Source organism: Hypanus sabinus, chromosome 4 (assembly GCF_030144855.1).
Source record: "Hypanus sabinus isolate sHypSab1 chromosome 4, sHypSab1.hap1, whole genome shotgun sequence".
Lineage (NCBI taxonomy): Eukaryota > Metazoa > Chordata > Chondrichthyes > Myliobatiformes > Dasyatidae > Hypanus > Hypanus sabinus.
Genome location: NC_082709.1, coordinates 42,319,410 through 42,337,572, shown reverse-complemented (window position 1 = coordinate 42,337,572; position 18,163 = coordinate 42,319,410). Strand labels below are relative to the sequence as shown.

Genomic DNA, 18,163 nt, shown 5'->3' with positions numbered 1-18,163 from the left:
AGTGCCTTCTAGTTTTTTTGTTTAATGAATGGAAAATTTACAGCATTTGATTTTGAGTTGAATGAAAATCAAATTTTCATTGTGATTATTATTGAATTTCATGTTAACTTATTCAAAAAAAGCCTACACCTTGTAATCCTTTTCCATCATTTAGATTCAGTATTCCATGCAAATGCACCAAGGTGAACGGTAATCTATGCCAACTGAATCTGAAAGAAAACATGATCAAAACTAACTATTTTTAAACACTTTGCAGTGGCTGTTTAATGATGCACAACAGCAAATGTGTGTTGGGTGATTATTACCCAAATTAGTCTTTGCAAATTATATCAGCTGACCATACCTTATTGAATTACAATTAGTAAGAGTGCAAGGGCTGCCATGTGTTCAGTTTACTCTGGAAGTACTACAGATGCTTGCTTCATATTGTGAAATGCTGCCTTGTGTCTTCCCCTGCATCTTATCTGCTCTATATGATCATGTAAGTCCTGGGTACTTCATTGTATGCCAGTGTAGAAGAGTCAATGTTTATTCTGCAGCAAAGTTACTTTTGCAGAAAAAAAGACTTTGTATTTTTGAGTCTGGGACTAGATTTGTAAATCTTTCTGGTTTTGGGAGGGACTGGGTAAGGCAACGACTTAACATGACATCTGTACCGGTGTTACAGTAAATTTTCCAGAGAAACTAAACTGAGAAAATCCATGTGAAAGAGAGTAAGTGTATATTGCTAGTTTCTATTGTCCATTTATATTTAATAACTATTTTCAAAGGGTATGCTTGATCTTTATCACACTAAAAAAGATGTTGTGCAAGTTAAGGGCAGCGCAGCAGTGTAGTGGATGCAGTGCCTGTGATTGTCTAAGGAATTTGTAGCTTCACCCCGTGGCCGTGTGGGTTTCCTCCAGGTACTCCAGTTTTCGCCCATATTCCAAAGCCGTACAGGTTGTGGGCTTGCTGCGATGGTGCTGGAGGCATGGTGACACTTGGCCCCAGCACATCCTTGGACTGTGTTGATGATTGATTCAAACACCACATTTCACTGAATGCTTCGATGTTCTTCTGTACATGTGACAAATAAAACTAACCTTTAGTGTTTTAATCATCAATGTGCATGCTGGTGATGAGCAATATGACTGACATACAGAAACTGGGAGTTTAAATATCATTCTCTCTATTGACTCCTATTCCAGTATTGAGAGTAGCTATTCTTCTCTTCAAAGTTCCTCTTGATTCCATTTCTGTACTCTTCATCTTTGTGAGTCCATTCCACCTGGATAAAGTCCACTGCAAATGCTGCAGAAGCTCCGTGGGTTAATGCAATGCTCAGTGATCCGTTACCAGGATTGTTTCTGAAAATGAGTTAACTGTGAGTATGCTATTTTAGATTTCTAACAGGCTGCTTACCAGGTCAAAAACTATAACTTACTTGAACTGGTTCAACTTCCATTGAGAAATAGTAGTCGATGGAATATCAACAGGAATGTCCTTCACATTTGCTGCCACTGTGGCTACAACTTAAGTGAAGCTGCATTGTTAATTGTTGTGGAATTATAGTAAAGAGCATCAGGAGTTTACCTTTAATACAGTGTTTAACTGCCTTCAGTATTTTGCAAGTAGTTGATGGGTTTTGTTCAAATTATGTGGTTAATTGGCAGTTCTATTCGAATTACAGCTGTACACTAGTTACATTTTATTTCTCCTAGAGCAAGTTAAATTGCATTATTCAGGTTGTTGTGTTTGAACTGAGTGGTCCATCAAAAGCCACCAAAGAGACCAGTAACCCAGTTAATTGTAAAAATGCCATCCCCTTCTCTCAGTTCCTCCATCTCCACCACATCTGCTCTCATTCCAGAACCAAGGAGGCGTCCTCCTTCTCCCAAGAAAGGGGCTTCCTTTCTCCATCATCAATGCTGCCCTCAACCACATCCTTTCCATTTCATGCACGTTGCCCTCACCCCATCTCCTCACCACCCCTCCAGAGATAGGAGTCCTCACCTACCATCCCATCAGCCTTGGTATCTAGCACGTACTTCTCTGTAACTTCCGCCACCTGCAACAGGATCCCATCGCCAAGCACATCTTTCCCTTCCCCGCCCCCACTCATTTTCTGCTTTCAGCAGGGATCACTCCTTAGGTGATTCCCTTATCCATTTGTCCCTCTCCACTGCTCTGCCTCCTGGCAAGTGGAACAAGTGTTACATCTCCTTCACTACCATTCAGGGCCCCAAGCAGTCGTTCCGGGGGGGGGGGGGGGGGGGGGGAGGGGTGGCAACTCTTGATCTGTGAATCTCTTAGTGTCACCTACTGTATTTGGTGGTCCTGGTGAGGGCTCTTGTATAACTCTAAGACCTGACATAGATCGGGAGACTGCTTCACCAAGCAACTATGCTCTGCCTGCCTGAAAAAGTGGGATTTCCCAGTGGCCACCCATTTTCATTCCACTTCTCATTCTCATTCTGACATGTCAATCCATTGCCTCCTCTACAGCGATGAAGCCACACTCAGGTTGGCCTTATATTCTTATATTTCATCTGGGTCGTTTCCGGCCTGATGGCATGAACATTGATTTCTTGAGCTTCCAGTAATGCCTCACCTCACCATTCCCCATTCCCTTTTCCCTCTCACACTTTATCTCCTTACCTGCTCATCACTTCCCTCTGGTGTTCCACCCTCTTTTCTTTCGCTCATGGCCTTCTATCCTCTCCTATTAGATTCCTCCTTCTCCATTCCTGTATCTCTTTCACCAATCAACCTCCCAACCCTTTACTTCATCCCTCCCCCTTCCCAATTTCACCTATCACCTTGTGTTTCTCCCTTCCCTTTCCCCCACTTTCTAATTCTGAATCCTCATCTTTTTCTCCCCCCCGAGTCCTGATGAAGGGTCTCGGGCCGAAACATCGATTGTTTATTCTTTTCCATAGATGCAGCCTGGCCTGCTGAGTTCCTCCAGGATTTTTTGTGTGTAACTGAGGATCTCTGATGTTCTGTTCCACAGGTAAATTCTGAGCAGCCAGTGTATGTATGAACTATTTCCATGGTGCAATATATTGATGAAGTGTATTCTTCCGACCAAACAGGGTTTACATTAATAGCAGGGGAGGTTTACAATATTTGGTTGTGAGCAATTTGCAAGGTGATTGGTAGCTGAAAATCAGAATCGACTGAAGTGGCAGGAAATCTTAATCACCCTGAGTACTGATGATGCAATTTTCTTGTAGATCTATAAACATACCTGCAGTCTGCTGGTGCCAAATAGGCAAGCAATTACATTTGTACTTCTGCCTGCAATGTGGGCTCATATCTTCAAAGGGACTTCTCACAAACAACCCTAGAAGCTTCAGCTTTGAAGCTAGAAAGAGCAAGCATTCCATTGGCACAACACCGACTTACCTGAGACTCCATTCCTCTCACAGAATCTTATCAGTGTTCTCCCTCCACCTCCCAATAGCCAGCAATTTGCAGCGGTGTATGAATTCAGCTCTTGTGGCTTAGTGGAACATTTTAAATGAATATTGAAGACCAGAAATGATTCAGGTCCCTGGCTTTGGACTAAATGTGTGACCTGTCCACTCACCTTTGTTCATTCAAAGTTCTTCTTTCATGGCCCAAATCAGTCTGCTTTGCAGTTCAGCAAAGAAACAGAATTAGGTACTTTTAGCAAAAGAGATTAAGTGGAGTTTTGATTGAAGTGTTTAAAACATTAAAAGATTTTGATAGCTTTTTGCACGATCTCTGCTGATGTGGGAATCCAGAACAGGATGTTGCAGGGTGAGTAAATCATCTTTGGTGGCCAAGATTGAACAGTCTAGACACTACTGGCTGCTGCCTATACTTGGGTTGCACCTATGGTTCCGCTGACTGTAAAGAGAGAGAATGGTGTGGGGGCAGTTAAATATGTGACACATTTTAATGCTATGACCAAAGATGAATATTTTCTCTTATAATCTTATACATAGATTTTAGCCATTTTGAGGATAAACAATTTGCAACTTGCTGAGAATGTTCCCCCAAAATGTCAAAGTTAAGTTTGTTGTAATTCACACAAGTACATAACTACAGAGAATTCAGTTTCAGATTTATTTATCACATGTATAGTATTTGCCTGTGAAATGCATCGATCGCTCTATAATGGTTACAGTTCCCTCTAATTTGTAATGACCAGCGTGCGCAAAATCTTGTGCAACTTTTTACCCAGTGACAATAACATGTCTGCACTGAATAATTTCTTCAGTAAAAACAGTATAAATAAGCCAGTTCTAAAACCTGCAGACAAATCATTGGAATCACCACATTATCAACACCATCCGCATCAGAAACTGGACAAAGAAATGTGATTTTGAATAATAATGAAATATACTTAACGTGCCAATGAGGAAGAGTGTGTCAACTTTTTATGTGCAGTTTAAATTCCTTTGTACGCTAGTAGCAGATGTGTGTGTGTGTGTGTGTGCACGTGCGCACACTTTAGAGAGAACACTGGTTACATTTTCAATGAAAAGCTTACTTGCAGCAACATCACATGCATCAGATATGCATCTTTCACAAGAACAACATAAACATAAATTATGCACAACTTTTTTTTACAAGGCAGAACAAATTAGAAAAATAAATTAAATGTGTTGTACTACTAAATGGTTATGATGATGCTATACTGAGTTGGTGAGTAGGGTTGTGCAGATTAGTTCAGGAACCAAATAGTTGAAGTGAAATAGCTGTTCTTGAACCTGGTGCAATAGACTTCAGACTTGCGTGCCTCCTGTCTGATGGCCATTGTGAGAAGATGGCATGATTCACATTAAAGATATTGCTATATTTACAGCTCCTCATCTTTGCCACAGGTGCAAGATCATTTTTAAATCAATTTTGTCAACCCCCCCTGAGTCTTGTATACTGTACTCAATTAGAGCACACCTCACATTAGGTTTTTTAATCCTGTTAGCAAAGCCTTGTACTGTTCAGTTTCTCATCCCACGCCGGCTCATGTGTAAATCATAGTAACCAGGTGATGGATGATCAAAAGTGTTATCCATCACCAAGATTCTCCGAATCAGAAATTTTATCACTAGCATTTGTAAGTCATGGAATTTGCTGTTTTGTGGTAGAAATACAGTACAGGCATAACAAATTACTATAACTTACAATAAAAGTAAATAGTGCAAACAATGGGATAGTGAGGTAGTGTACAAGGATTCATGGATTGCTCAGCAACTTGACAGAGGAGAAGTTGCTGCTCCTAAAACATTGAGTGTTGGTTTTCAAGCTCCTGTACCTCCTCTCTGATGGTAGCAATGAAAAGAGGGCATATCCCAGATGGTGAAAGTCTAGCACTTCAGAATAGGAAGAAATAAGTGAAGAATGGGATCTGTCAAGTAAAAAATTAAACTCAGGAAGATATAGTGGTTACAATACTTTTTTTTTAAATTGCACTATCATTAGCGTCCCTATTAATAGCCATCTTAATGCTTCAATTCATCTTCTACAAGAACATTGAAAATAGCTAGCAAAACAGGGAGTTGCAATAATCCCCTATTTATAAATGCTGTTAAATTCAAACTTCATTTCTAATCTACTGCAAAGGTTAACCAAACTTTACTCTTGTGACTTTACTGAAAAGTTATTTGCTAAGGTTTTCCGAGAAGCACTTCAGCTTTCTTGAAGTATTAAGGCTGAGGACTTACATTAACTTTGAAAGCTGCAAGGTCACCAGAAAGAATTATTTTAGTAAAATATATAGTGCAAATATTGTCTAGTAATGTGATGGGAACCAAAACATGACCTTACATCATGTTTTAAAATATACAACAATTTTAAAATCATATCTCACATTGTCAGACTTGAAGTGGAATAATACTAGCTATCAACAAATCAACAAGTCACACAGAAAATTATCTAAGGCAAATTAAACTGCCTTCATCATTTCTCCTGAATGCATTATTTTATACAGAACCAGTCATTTTAATCACAGTGATCCACAGGAAAACTTGTGTTTTTAGTGTTACGAATCCCGTAACTGGGTCACTTACCAGCAAAGATAGAGAGGTCCGTTGAAGTCTGCTGGTACTATTTTTAACAGTATTTATTAGTAAAAATACACAAAAATAATGTCAATGCAAATATAAAGATAATATACATCATCAATACTAAATCTAAAAGTGCGGGTATAATAATAAGAAATAAGCTCTATCGTCTAGGGAATAATGTATTGTCCGATGGAAATATAAAAGTCACTCAGTTCATTCAGGCTGCAGCCTTTGGTTGGAGTCGAGAGAGATTTTTAGAAACTTTCCAGCTTTTCCTTTTTATGATTTCAATCCTTCGAGAGTTCTGTTGGTGTGGCCGGTCACTTGTGCTAAAACCGTTCTTCCGTGGCAAGCCCGCCAATCCCAGGCAAGGGAAAAGGACGCATGCAAACTCCCCCACCGGCTGTCGCTATTAAATGCTGTCACAGAATTTCTAGCCATTCTCCTGGTGCATCTCAAGGGGTTGTTCCCCAGACCCTCTTTTATCCTGACTCACGGGGTCTCAGATGTCAATCAGGTTGGGATGATGCAATTCCTCAACCAGCCCACTCTGGTCATCCCCTGAGGGCTTCAATGAATCGTACAGTACTCAATACACAATTCCGTCTCCAAGAGACAATGGCCGGTATCCGTGGCTTTGTCTTGCTGAGGCCAGGACACATTCCAAAACCTTGAGGATTCTCTCTCATTTCCTGGGTCCCAGACCTGAATTGACAGCGATCTTGCAATTCTCAACAAGGAGGGGGCGACTCTGTACCCTTCGGCCCCTCAGAGTTGTGGCACATTCGTAACATTAGAAAACATGCCTTGCAAAGAGCATCACATTGTCAAGACTGACTGAGAGACATAATCGTGGTGATCACAAAACATGAAGTACTAGAGGAACTCCGAGGGTCAGGCAACATCTTGGTCAATGTTTTGGGTTAAGGCTTATTTGACAGCTCTGGGTGATGGAACAGATTTTATGGTTTATTTGAATTAAAGGCAGATATTTGAATGGAGGCATAAACGTAATATTTGCGTGTATTGATTAGAAAATCTTTAGTTTGGCTAATATTTTTTTTGATTTCCTGAGGTTCAGCAGCACGGCAGAATCATAGAATCACAAGCACTACAGCACAGAAGCAGGCCCTTTGGCCCATCTAGTTCATGTGGAACTATTGTTCTGTCTAGTCCCATAAACATGCACCTGGACCATCCGTATACCTCGCATCCATTTAATTATCCAAATTTCTCTTCAATGTTGAAATCAAGCTTGTATCTAACATATCCGCTGGCAGCTCATTTCACATGCTCATCACCCTCTGAGTGAAGAAGTTCCCCTTAAACTTTCAGCTTTCAACTTTAATCCATGACCTGTAGTTCTAGTGTCACCCAACCTCAGTGGAAAATGCCTGCTTGCGCCTCTCAACAATTCTACTGAATGCATTTTTATATAGTACCAATTGTCTTCTCACAGTGATCCACAAGAGAAACTTCTAATTTCAGAAAACATGCCTTGCAAAGAGCAAACCACTGCAAACTTCTGAAGGAAGTCTTGAAGGAGAGGAGTTCTAAACAAAAATCCTTTTTGTGCCATCTTCATAAGAATCCTAATACAAAAACACATTTGATCACAGGGGAAAAGTACACTTCCTTACTAACTATCCTTCAGCATCTAATGGAAGTTCTCTTGATTCACATTTGCAAGCCAGGCAGCAACAGCCTGGTGTTGGAGAGCTCCGGTGGAAGTTTAGGTGCTGGAGATCCATGGACCAAACGGCTGTGCAAGTTATCACAGCATTCCATTGCTTTACTCAGTGGGAGTGCCAGTACAAGAAGTCTAGAGTCTTCTTCCAGGCTGACTGCTAATACTGCCATTCTATCACTGCTCAACACTCTTACCTACTAGTTGGAAAGACTAGATTGGTTTGGTCTGGAATCAGTCAAGTCAAGTTACTTTATTGTCATTTCAACCATAACTGCTGGTACAGTACATAGACAATGATTTTTTGGGACCATGGTCTTACATGACACAGTGCAAAAACTAGACTGGACTACATAAAAAAAACAACACAGCAAAAAAACTACACTAGACTACAGACCTACCCAGGACTGCATGAAGTACATAAAACAGTGCAGGCATCACAATAAAGAATAAACAAGACAACAGGGCAGCAAGTTGGTGTCAGTCCAGGCTGTGGGTATTGAGAAATCTGATAGCTTGGGGGAAGAAACTGTCACATAGTCTGGTCGTGAGAGCCTAAATGCTTCTGTGCCTTTTCCCAGACGACAGGAGGGAGAAGAAATTGTATGAGGGGTGCATGGGGTCCTTCATAATGCTGTTTGCTTTGAGGATGCAGTGTGTAGTGTAAATGTCCGTGATGGCAGGAAGAGAGACCCTGATGATCTTCTCAGCTGACCTCACTATCCGCTGCAGGGTCTTACGATCCAAATTGGTGCAATTTCTGAACCAGGCAGTGATGCAGCTGCTCAGGATGTTCTCAATACAACCCCTGTAGAATGCGATGAGGATTGGGGGGTGGGAGATGGACGTTCCTCAGCCTTTGCAGAAAGTAGAGATGCTGCTGGGCTTCCTTTGCAATGGAGCTGGTGTTGAGGTGAGATTCTCCACCAGGTGAACACCGAGAAATTTGCTGCTCTTAACAATCTCTACCAAGGAGCCGTCGATGTTCAGCGGGGAGTGGTTGCTCCGTTCCCTCCTGAAGTCAACAACCATCTCCTTTGTTTTGTTCACATTCGGAGACAAGTTGTTGGCTCTGCACCAGTCCGTTAGCCGCTGCACCTCCTCTCTGTAAGCTGACTCATCATTCTTGCTGATGAGACCCACCACAGTCGTGTCATCGGCGAACTTTATGATGTGGTTCGAGCTGTGTGTTGCAGCACAGTCGTGGGTCAGCAGAGTAAACAACAGTGGACTGAGCACACAGCCCTGGGGAGCTCCCGTGCTCAGTGTGATGGTGTTGGAGATGCTGCTCCCGAATCAGACTGACTGAGGTCTCCCAGTCAGGAAGTCTAGGATCCAGTTGCAGAGGGAGGTGTTCAGGCCCAGTGGGCTCAGCTTTCCAATCAGTTTCTGAGGGATGATTGTGTTGAATGCTGAACTGAAGTCTATGAACAGCATCCGAACGTATGTGTTTGACAGGCCACTGTTGTTTACTACCTCAACTAGAAAGAATGTTACAAACACTAAACTTCAATTAGTGTTGTTGGGGTGATCTTCTCCCAGTTTAATTCTGCATTCAACTGTGCAGATGTAAATACAGGCTTGCAGTTTGCACAATTAGTAATAGCATCCAAAGAAGTTCAAAATATGTTTTAATCTTAATCTGCTTTGCCTTGCCAAAAGTGCCGAAGCAAGTCCTCCACATCGTCACAATTTCTGCAGAGCTTTCTCGGTTCCCCCACATTCGTGACCCTCCCCCCACAATATGGGATTTGAGTAGACAAGTGCAATCATAGCAAGGACATGCAAAGCCTTGTTGGTGCTGTAAGACTATGACTCGATGACTCTAGGATACAGCCTGACCTGCTGCTCGCCTGCTCCCACCACACATCCCAAAAATAAATTTACTCCGGTCATGAAACTTCACATAACACAGGGAAAGACTGAAAACAAATGTTCCCATCGGCAACATCTTAGATGCTAACTGAAAAGGTACTAGAGGTAGGTGACCTTGTCCCTCAAGCTGCTGGGTGGATGTGAGGTCCCAGTAGGTAATAGGGGCAGACATTCACAGAGTGAGGGACCTGTGGCCAGAGAACAGTGTGGGGTTGCAGGATGAAGGCTGTGGAGAAGAGGAGCTCATTAAGGCCCAAGACTTTAAGAGAGTCATGATGTAAGTGAACAAGATGCCTATTTTGATGGGTCCCATTGCAAAGTGGTGAATATCCATGCTGTGAAAAACCAATGCTATCAAAACAATGTAATAAATACTTAAGAGTTTTATGATAAAAAACCCCTTTAGGGAGTCACACTCGCTATGCTGACTTGTCATTTCTCAGCCATATCACCCTTTCCCTGCTTGCTTTCCGTGAGCCCCCTGCTCTCTTCTTGAGATATAACGACTGTGTTTGCAACTGTAATCTTCCTCTTGACTACATTTGGTGCTTCAGCAAGCCTTCGTGCACAACATGGGAACTGGTTCAATCATGCCTCATGTCTTTGCCTGGGGCAAAATATTAACCACCTTCTAGTGTTCTTTGCAGAAAACATGAATCATGGCCAGGGGCATCCAATCAGAACAGTCCCTCTGCATTTTAAACTCTGATTCCAAAGGAAGAGGCTACCACTACCATCTTGGGAGTATGCACAACAGAACATATCAGAGGAAAGTTGGAGGGCTAGTGGATTACATGGTTATCACCTTCTCTTTCTTAATTTGTCTTCAATCATACTGATGGCAATTAGTGTTCTGCTACTTTCTGCTGCAATCTTTGGCCATCTCAACTATTTCCAGGACAATCACAGATCCAAACTCTGTTGAAAGATAACACGAGTGAATCTGCAGATGCTGGAAATAAATAAAAACAAAAAATGCTGGCAAAACTCAGCAGGCCAGACAGCATCTGTGGGAGGAGGAAGTGACGACGTTTCGGGCCGAAGCACTTCATCAGGAGTGAAGTAACATGGGATTGTCAAGGGGGGGATAAGAAGTTGGGGGAGGGATGAAGTAAAGAGCTGGAAAGTGATAGGCTGAAGGGAAATGGGCTGGGGGAAGGTGGAGAATTATGGGAAATAAAAGAGAAAGAAGGGTAGGGCTGGGGGGAGATTATAGTGGGGGGGGGGGAAGAGAGAGAAAGAGAACCAGACTAAAATTATAGATAGGGATGGGGTAAGTTTCAGGTCAAACATCTGTTGAAAGATGTTTGACCTGAAACTTTAATTTGGTTTCTGTATTCCACAGATGATGCCTGATCTGCTATGTGCTTCCAGCATTCTCTGATTTTATTCCAAAACCCGCCAATCTGATGAAGCCAAATTTGAAGTTCATGTAATGCAACTTACACCATTATCTCTGGATGAAGGAACCAATGGTGGCAAATTGGCAGCTTACTTCATAGCTCAAAGTTCAAAATGCATTTATCATCAAAGTATGTATACCATATACAATGTTGAGATTCATCTCCTTACAGTCAACCAGAAAACAAAGAAAGTCGATAAGACCCATTAAAAAATGAAGACTGTCAAACAGCCAATGTGCAGATAAAAACAAATCATGCAAACTGAAGTTCACGAAAGTGAGTCCACAGCCACAAAGCCAGTCATCATAGCAGCTGACCTTGCAGCCCATTAGTTGCAGGCCACAACCCCAGTTTAGTGCAGAGACGAGTAAACCTTGTGGAGTAGCGAGCTGAACCAGCCCATCCCTCACCTCCAGCCTTGACACGCTGACCTTTTCAATCTGACCCCTCAGATCATTCCTCATTCTTGGGCCCCTACACTGCCGCTTCAATTCAGCCTGTGCCAGATCTTTCCAATCTGGACTGGTGACTGAATTGATCAAACCTTGTGTTCCTTGCTCTCAGACCTGAGCCCTGCCACTTTGATATGCTCTTGGACCTGGCTCCGCCAACTTGATTCAGCCTGTTCTTGACCTGTTCAATTTGCACCAGCTCTTAAATCGATCAAACCTTGGGTCCTTTCTCGCTCTTGGGCCTGGGCCCGGACCCATCACCTCGAACTTGCCTTGCCTCTGCTTGCCTCACCTCAGTTCTGCTACATCAAATCACCTTCAACTGGTCCAGCAATGGCTGAACAATGGCTCATCTCCCACTCTCAGTTGCAGGCCACGCCGCCTTGGCTCAGCCCATACATTCCGCGCTGCAACCGTTGTGTACCTTCTAGACTTCAGTTCACACCACAAAATTGCCAGGACATAGAGGCAGTTCTAAAGCTCATCTCCGAAATGGAAACTACAGCCTATTGATTGCTGTGATTGTTCACCAGAAAAAGGGTGATTAGTTAGCAGTTTTGTTTGTTTTGTTTGCTACTGACAAGAAGTCACTGTGCTTTACCACCACCATCTTCAACCGGATCTTGCACCTCATCTCGTTTCCTTCTTCAGCATCCCCTGTTGCATCTCCAGTTTTCCTATCATTTTCCATTCTTCCCCAAAGCATCAAAAAAGTCAAAAATTCAAAAGCCCATATCTCAGTGTTCAACTGTACAGAATTATAAATTTCCACTGAGGAATGAATGATAATACCACCTCAGAGAAATTGATGAAATCAAATTAATTTATAAAATTTCCATAGCACAAATTTCCACAGCATGGGTTGACATTAATAATTTTCAAATAAGGTAGAGAATCACTCACAAGCAGCATATATTAAGGCACCACCACATGATTTTAAAGATGAATAATTTACCACTTATTGCTATAATGAGGCAACTAGTCATTTAATTAAAAAATATTATCCAAAATAATGCTGACAGTACTTCACTGCAGATGAATTAACTAACCACATTTATTCTTGACTCTCCGAGCAAGTGTTTAGTAGTTTGCTTTGGAATATAAATCTCAAACATTTCTTGGGCAAATATGAGCAAAAATTGTGTTGTACTCATCCCTGAAACAACACAAACAAACGTTCTCTGCTGCTGGTGCTAGCATCCTTTTGAGGGACATTTTTTTAAATGTGTTGTGTAATGATGGGAGTTCCAAATCAAAACATATTTCACATTCAAATAACGAACTGTGCATTTCCAGCAGAGATGGTGAATTTCAAATATTGCTAGTATAATGCACTCCAGATACAAATGAATTAGAGTTAAGTGTGTGACTGCGAAAGAATGTATTATAGATAAAATGAGCAAGGATTGAAAGGGATAAAATAATGTAAATTGTCAACAGTAAATAGAAGAAAGAAATGCATGGCTGAGAATATTAATATTCAAATTTCATTTAGGAGTGCCATCACAGTTAGAGCTTGTATAGTTATGATGAGAATGCAATGGGCTTAATAAACATCTTCTTTAATAAACTGGAACAAGATAGGATTAGATAAATCAGCAGTACTCAGCAGACCATATGTGGCCTGTAAATCTCAGCAGTCCAATCCCGAAGCCCAAGCAATTCAATTCCATTGTTTGGTGTGTTTCACAGACATGGGTGGAGCAATTATTATATTGTAAATGGATAAGCCAAGATCTGTTAGTGACAACATCTCAACAGTTACAGCAATTAATCACAACATAGCTTTAAACTTTATTTGTAGCTCTTGGGGCTGCTGCCAATAGGATGCATGGATTAAGGGTTTTTTTAACGAGCACCTCTAATACAGCCTGAAAACCGGTTGATTGCTTAGCAGAACTGTTAATGCTCTGCCTCTCTCAGTCTATGTTAAAGCTGCAAAATGTTCTCAGTAGCTGGTTAATCAAATATGGAACTACATAATAGTTTAAAGGTTGTATTTGTATCTTATTTACTAAGAAGGGCATACATTAGAGTGCAACCATGTCTTTTCCCATCACATTTACAGGAGGTGCTGCCTTAAGGAGACCTTGCTATCTTCTTGCAGCTACCATCTGACAGGAAGCACAGAAGTCTGAAGTCCCAGGTTCAAGAACTGCTACTTCCCTTCAACCTTCTGAGTTCTTTGATCACCACCACTGGCAGCACTTTGGCTTTATGCTTGGTGTGATTGATTTGCTGGAATAGAAATCCTCTCCCAAGTAACAAACACAAAATGCTGGAGGAACTCAGCAGGCCAGGATGCATCTATGGAAAAGAGTAAACAGTCAACATTTCGGGCTGAGACCCTTCATTAGGACTGGGAAAAAAAGATGAGAAGGGTTTTCCTGGCAAAACCCTATCACTACACTTTGGCTACACTATGACCATTTTCCTCTAAAGTGGACTTTATTATTTTGTTGTAATTGCATTCTTCCTTGTAAAATTGTGCTTCATTTATGTCTTTATTGTGATTACAGTTTGAATGATGTTACGTGCCTGTGTGGATTTTGCATTTTGATTACACCTGGAGTAGGAGCCAACCAACGAAAGCCTGGGTGCAATGTTGTAAGATGTACAATGGCCCCTCACGTGTGGCCAGGACTATAAATGCCATCTTCCATCATCATTCTCAGACACATTTCAAATCATCATTCCTACATCACTTTCTTTTCAACTATAACTCAAACCTTAGATCTGATACTCACTGGCAAAACTTCCTTGGTCTGCTCCAGGGTTGGTTCATAACATTCTCAGTGAGAATGTCTTTCCTGAAACATATTAAATATGTGCTATGAGGTTCCTCCTTGAAGATTCATGTATTTGATATCCAGTCAAGAGCTCTTCTCCCTCTCCGCTTTTATCCTGGCAGTTATCCTCATATGCGTGCCTTTTGATCATTCTCTCATCTGCACTACCCACCAAGAGGTCTACATACTAAAACACCAGAGTCTGTTCTTTGATGTCAAAAGAAAATGCCTTCAGATTCTGAAACAATGCTGCCTGTGGATTTCAGGATGAATGCAGTGTAAAAGATACTGACCAGCAGTTTAAATACTAAATAATCTTTTAACCGGCCAGCTGGTGGTGCAATGGCATCAGTGCCAGACTCCGGAGCGAAGGCTCCGAAGTCGAATCCAAGTCGGGCCACTCCCGAGTGCGCTTTCCATCCGTGCCAGGTTGAGCGTCAAGCTAGCCACTCGGCCTCATAAAAAAATACAAGGGTCGAGTCAGGAACGTTCATACCGTGACCCGGTTAATCCGAAAGTAGACCCATCCTGACACCACGTGCCAGAGAAGAATGGCTGACTGTCTGGTGTGACACGCTAAAAAAAAATCTTTTAATGTGTTTAATTGTGAGCTGATGCATCTTGACAGGAAAAATAGAAACACTGAATTCAAATTTGAAAATAAGAAACCTAATGGGATGGAATAACAAAAGGAGAACCACAAGGAATAGAGCTGAATAAATCACTAAAAGCAGCAATAGGCCAGTAAAGCTTTTTAAAATACTAATAAAACGCTGGGATTTATGTCTCAGCATGGGAAACTCAGAGACAATAAAGTTATTTTCAACATTAATCAGTTCCTGGTAGAGTTATAATTGAGTGCACAGTTCTAGTCTCAATACCTTAGTGGATGGCCACTAGAGACAGGGAAGATCTACAAGGATGATACCAGATCTGAGGTTTCACAGAGTGATAGAAAGATACAGCATAGAAAAGTGTATTTTGGGTCACTGAAGCCATGCTGACCATCAACTATCCATTTATACATAAATTAATCCCATCTTTATTCTCATCACTTTCTCAAACAACTTTCTGATAGTTTCAACTAGCTGATAAAAAGAGTTTCTCTTTAGAAAAGAAGCCTTCAGTGACCCAATGGAGATATATGAAATAATGATGACCTCGGGGAAACTAGATGAGGGAGAATATTTCCGCTCCATTGACCTCCAATGAATTAAAGCTGAATTTTACAGAAACAGATTAGTAGCCTAATTGTACCATCGTGTATTTTTTCCTTTAGTTGTTAGGGTCTAAAGAATTCTTTATCTACACTCTCACTTTTCTGACAAAGGAAGTCTCAATACACAGTATATCATAGTAATTAACTAACTGACAGAACCTTTGATCGAGAGGCAGGGTAAAAGTGACAGAAAGAGAAATGAAAATGCACTCCTGCAGCGTCAACATACCGATGCTTGAGACTTAACTTGAAAAAAGTGAACTGACAACTCATTGGGCTGCTTTTTGTGAGAAATGCCAGCTGTTGTGTGTGTGGAACTGTTGACGTTTCCCCACTGCACTGTCTAGATGTTCAGGAAGTCCAACATCAGCACACTTGAAAACAGAAGTACCTAACTTCTTGAGCGATCCTAGTCCTGTCTATCTACTGAATCTTCCATGTTGAATCTGTCAGAGTCCAGTGTTGTGAATACTGAGGAATCGGCTGACTCAACTCTCACCGGTTTAGACTGGTTGCAAGTTTAGCAAGTCTGTTCACCTTGAAGGACAACCATGAGGCAAAAGAGTAGATTACATTTTACAATCCTGGCGGTGAGGATACCAATTAACTTCCAAGCATTCCTTTCGCCTCAGCACAAAGCAATTGCATTGGTGCTAATAGTGAAAATGCATCTGACTGCTCATTGTTGGTTTATCACAGTGTACTGTGCTATAGTGTTTAAAAGCAAACCTTAATTTGTTCCTCAACCCTTTATGCATTAACAGTTTTATACAATAAGGAACTTATAGGCACTTCATCTAAAGCTCTTTAATGTTTTATTGATTGTCACTCCTCATAGAACATAGAACCATAGAACACTACAGTACAGGCCCTTCAGCCCTCCATGTTGTGCCGACCCATATAATCCTTAAAAAAAGTACTAAACCCACACTACCCCATAACCCTCCATTTTTCTTTCATCCATGTGCCTGTCCAAGAGGCTCTTAAATACCCCTGATGTTTTAGTCTCCACCATCCCTGGCAAGTCATTCCAGGCACTCACAACCCTCTGTGTAAAAAAACAAACAAACAAACAAACTTGCCCCTGATGTCTCCCCTAAACTTCCCTCCCTTAATTTTGTAATTTATTTTTTTATTGAAGTTCATCATCAAACATTTCTATAAGATGTATTTCAGACATTGTACATATATATCATTATAATCATATATATCACAAATCTCCACAAAGTATTTATCTGAGGTATACACTTATAGAAAAGAGCGGAAAGAAAAAACAAGCAAAAGGAAAAAAACTATGTACAAGTAGGGAGTGATCTTTTTTTTACAACATATTCATTGATTTGTGAGAATAGAATCAGGCCTATGAGGCATTATGTAGTTAAACCATTTTCCCAGTATGAATCAAATTGTTCCAGCTTATGATTAACAGATGCTGTTATCTTCTCCATTTTGTAAATGTCCATTGTACAAATCCCATTTCCAGAAAAGTTGGGATATTTTCCAAAATGCAATAAAAACAAAAATCTGTGATATGTTAATTCACGTGAACCTTTATTTAACTGACAAAAGTACAAAGAAAAGATTTTCAATAGTTTTACGGACCAACTTTATTGTATTTTGTAAATATACACAAATTTAGAATTTAATGGCTGCAACACACTCAACAAAAGTTGGGACAGAGGCATGTTTACCATTATGTTACATCACCTTTCCTTTTAATAACACTTTTTAATCATTTTGGAACTGAGGATACTAATTGTAGTAGATTTGCAATTGGAAATTTTGTCCATTCTTGCTTGATATAAGACTTCAGCTGCTCAACAGTCCGTGGTCTCCGTTGTCTGATTCTCCTCTTCATGATGCGCCATACATTTTCAATAGGAGATAGATCTGGACTGGCAACAGGCCAGTCAAGCACACGCACTCTGTGTCTACAAAGCCACGCTGTTGTAGCCCGTGCAGAATGTGGTCTGGCATTGTCCTGCTGAAATAAGCATGGACGTCCCGGGAAGAGACATCGCCTTGATGGCAACATATGTCTCTCTAAAATCCTAATATACGCCTCAGAGTCAATGGTACCTTCACACACATGCAACTCACCCATGCCGTGGGCACTGATGCACCCCCATACCATCACAGATGCTGGCTTTTGCACCTTTCACTGATAACAATCAGGATGGTCGTTTTCATCTTTGGCACAGAGAACTTGACACCTGTTTTTTCCGAAAACTAGCTGAAATGTGGACTCATCTGACCACAGCACACGGTTCCACAGTCTTTCGGTCCATCTGAGATGAGCTTGGGCCCGGAGAACTCGCCGGCATTTCTGCATTGAGTTGATGTATGGCTTCCTCCTTGTGTAATACAGTTTCAAGTTGCATTTCTGGATGCAGCGACAGACTGTGTTAAGTGACAATGGTTTTCTGAAGTACTCCCAAGCCCAGGTGGCTATAATTGTTACAGTAGCATGATGGTTTCTTAGGCAGTGCCGCCTGAGGACTCGAAGATCACGCGCATTCAACAGTGGTTTCCGACCTTGCCCTTTACGCACTGAGATGTCTCTGAATCTTTTCACAATATTATGTGCTGTAGATGTTGAAAGACCTAAATTCTCTGCAATCTTGCATAGGGAAATGTTCCTTTTGAACTGACTAACAATTCTCTCGTGAATTTTGGCACAAAGGGGTGAGCCATGACCCATCCTTGCTTGCAAAGACT

The 18,163-nt window shown here is 41.3% G+C and overlaps 1 long non-coding RNA gene across 1 annotated transcript in view; it reads left to right on the top strand.

Moving 5' to 3' along the window:
• The first annotated feature begins 414 nt into the window (after positions 1-414).
• Positions 415-18,163, top strand: part of LOC132392687 (uncharacterized) — a 74,433-nt gene continuing 56,684 nt past the window's right edge. Inside the window, exon 1 of the long non-coding RNA XR_009511621.1 lies at positions 415-481. This is a non-coding gene — a long non-coding RNA (uncharacterized LOC132392687). The remainder of the gene's footprint in view (positions 482-18,163) is intronic.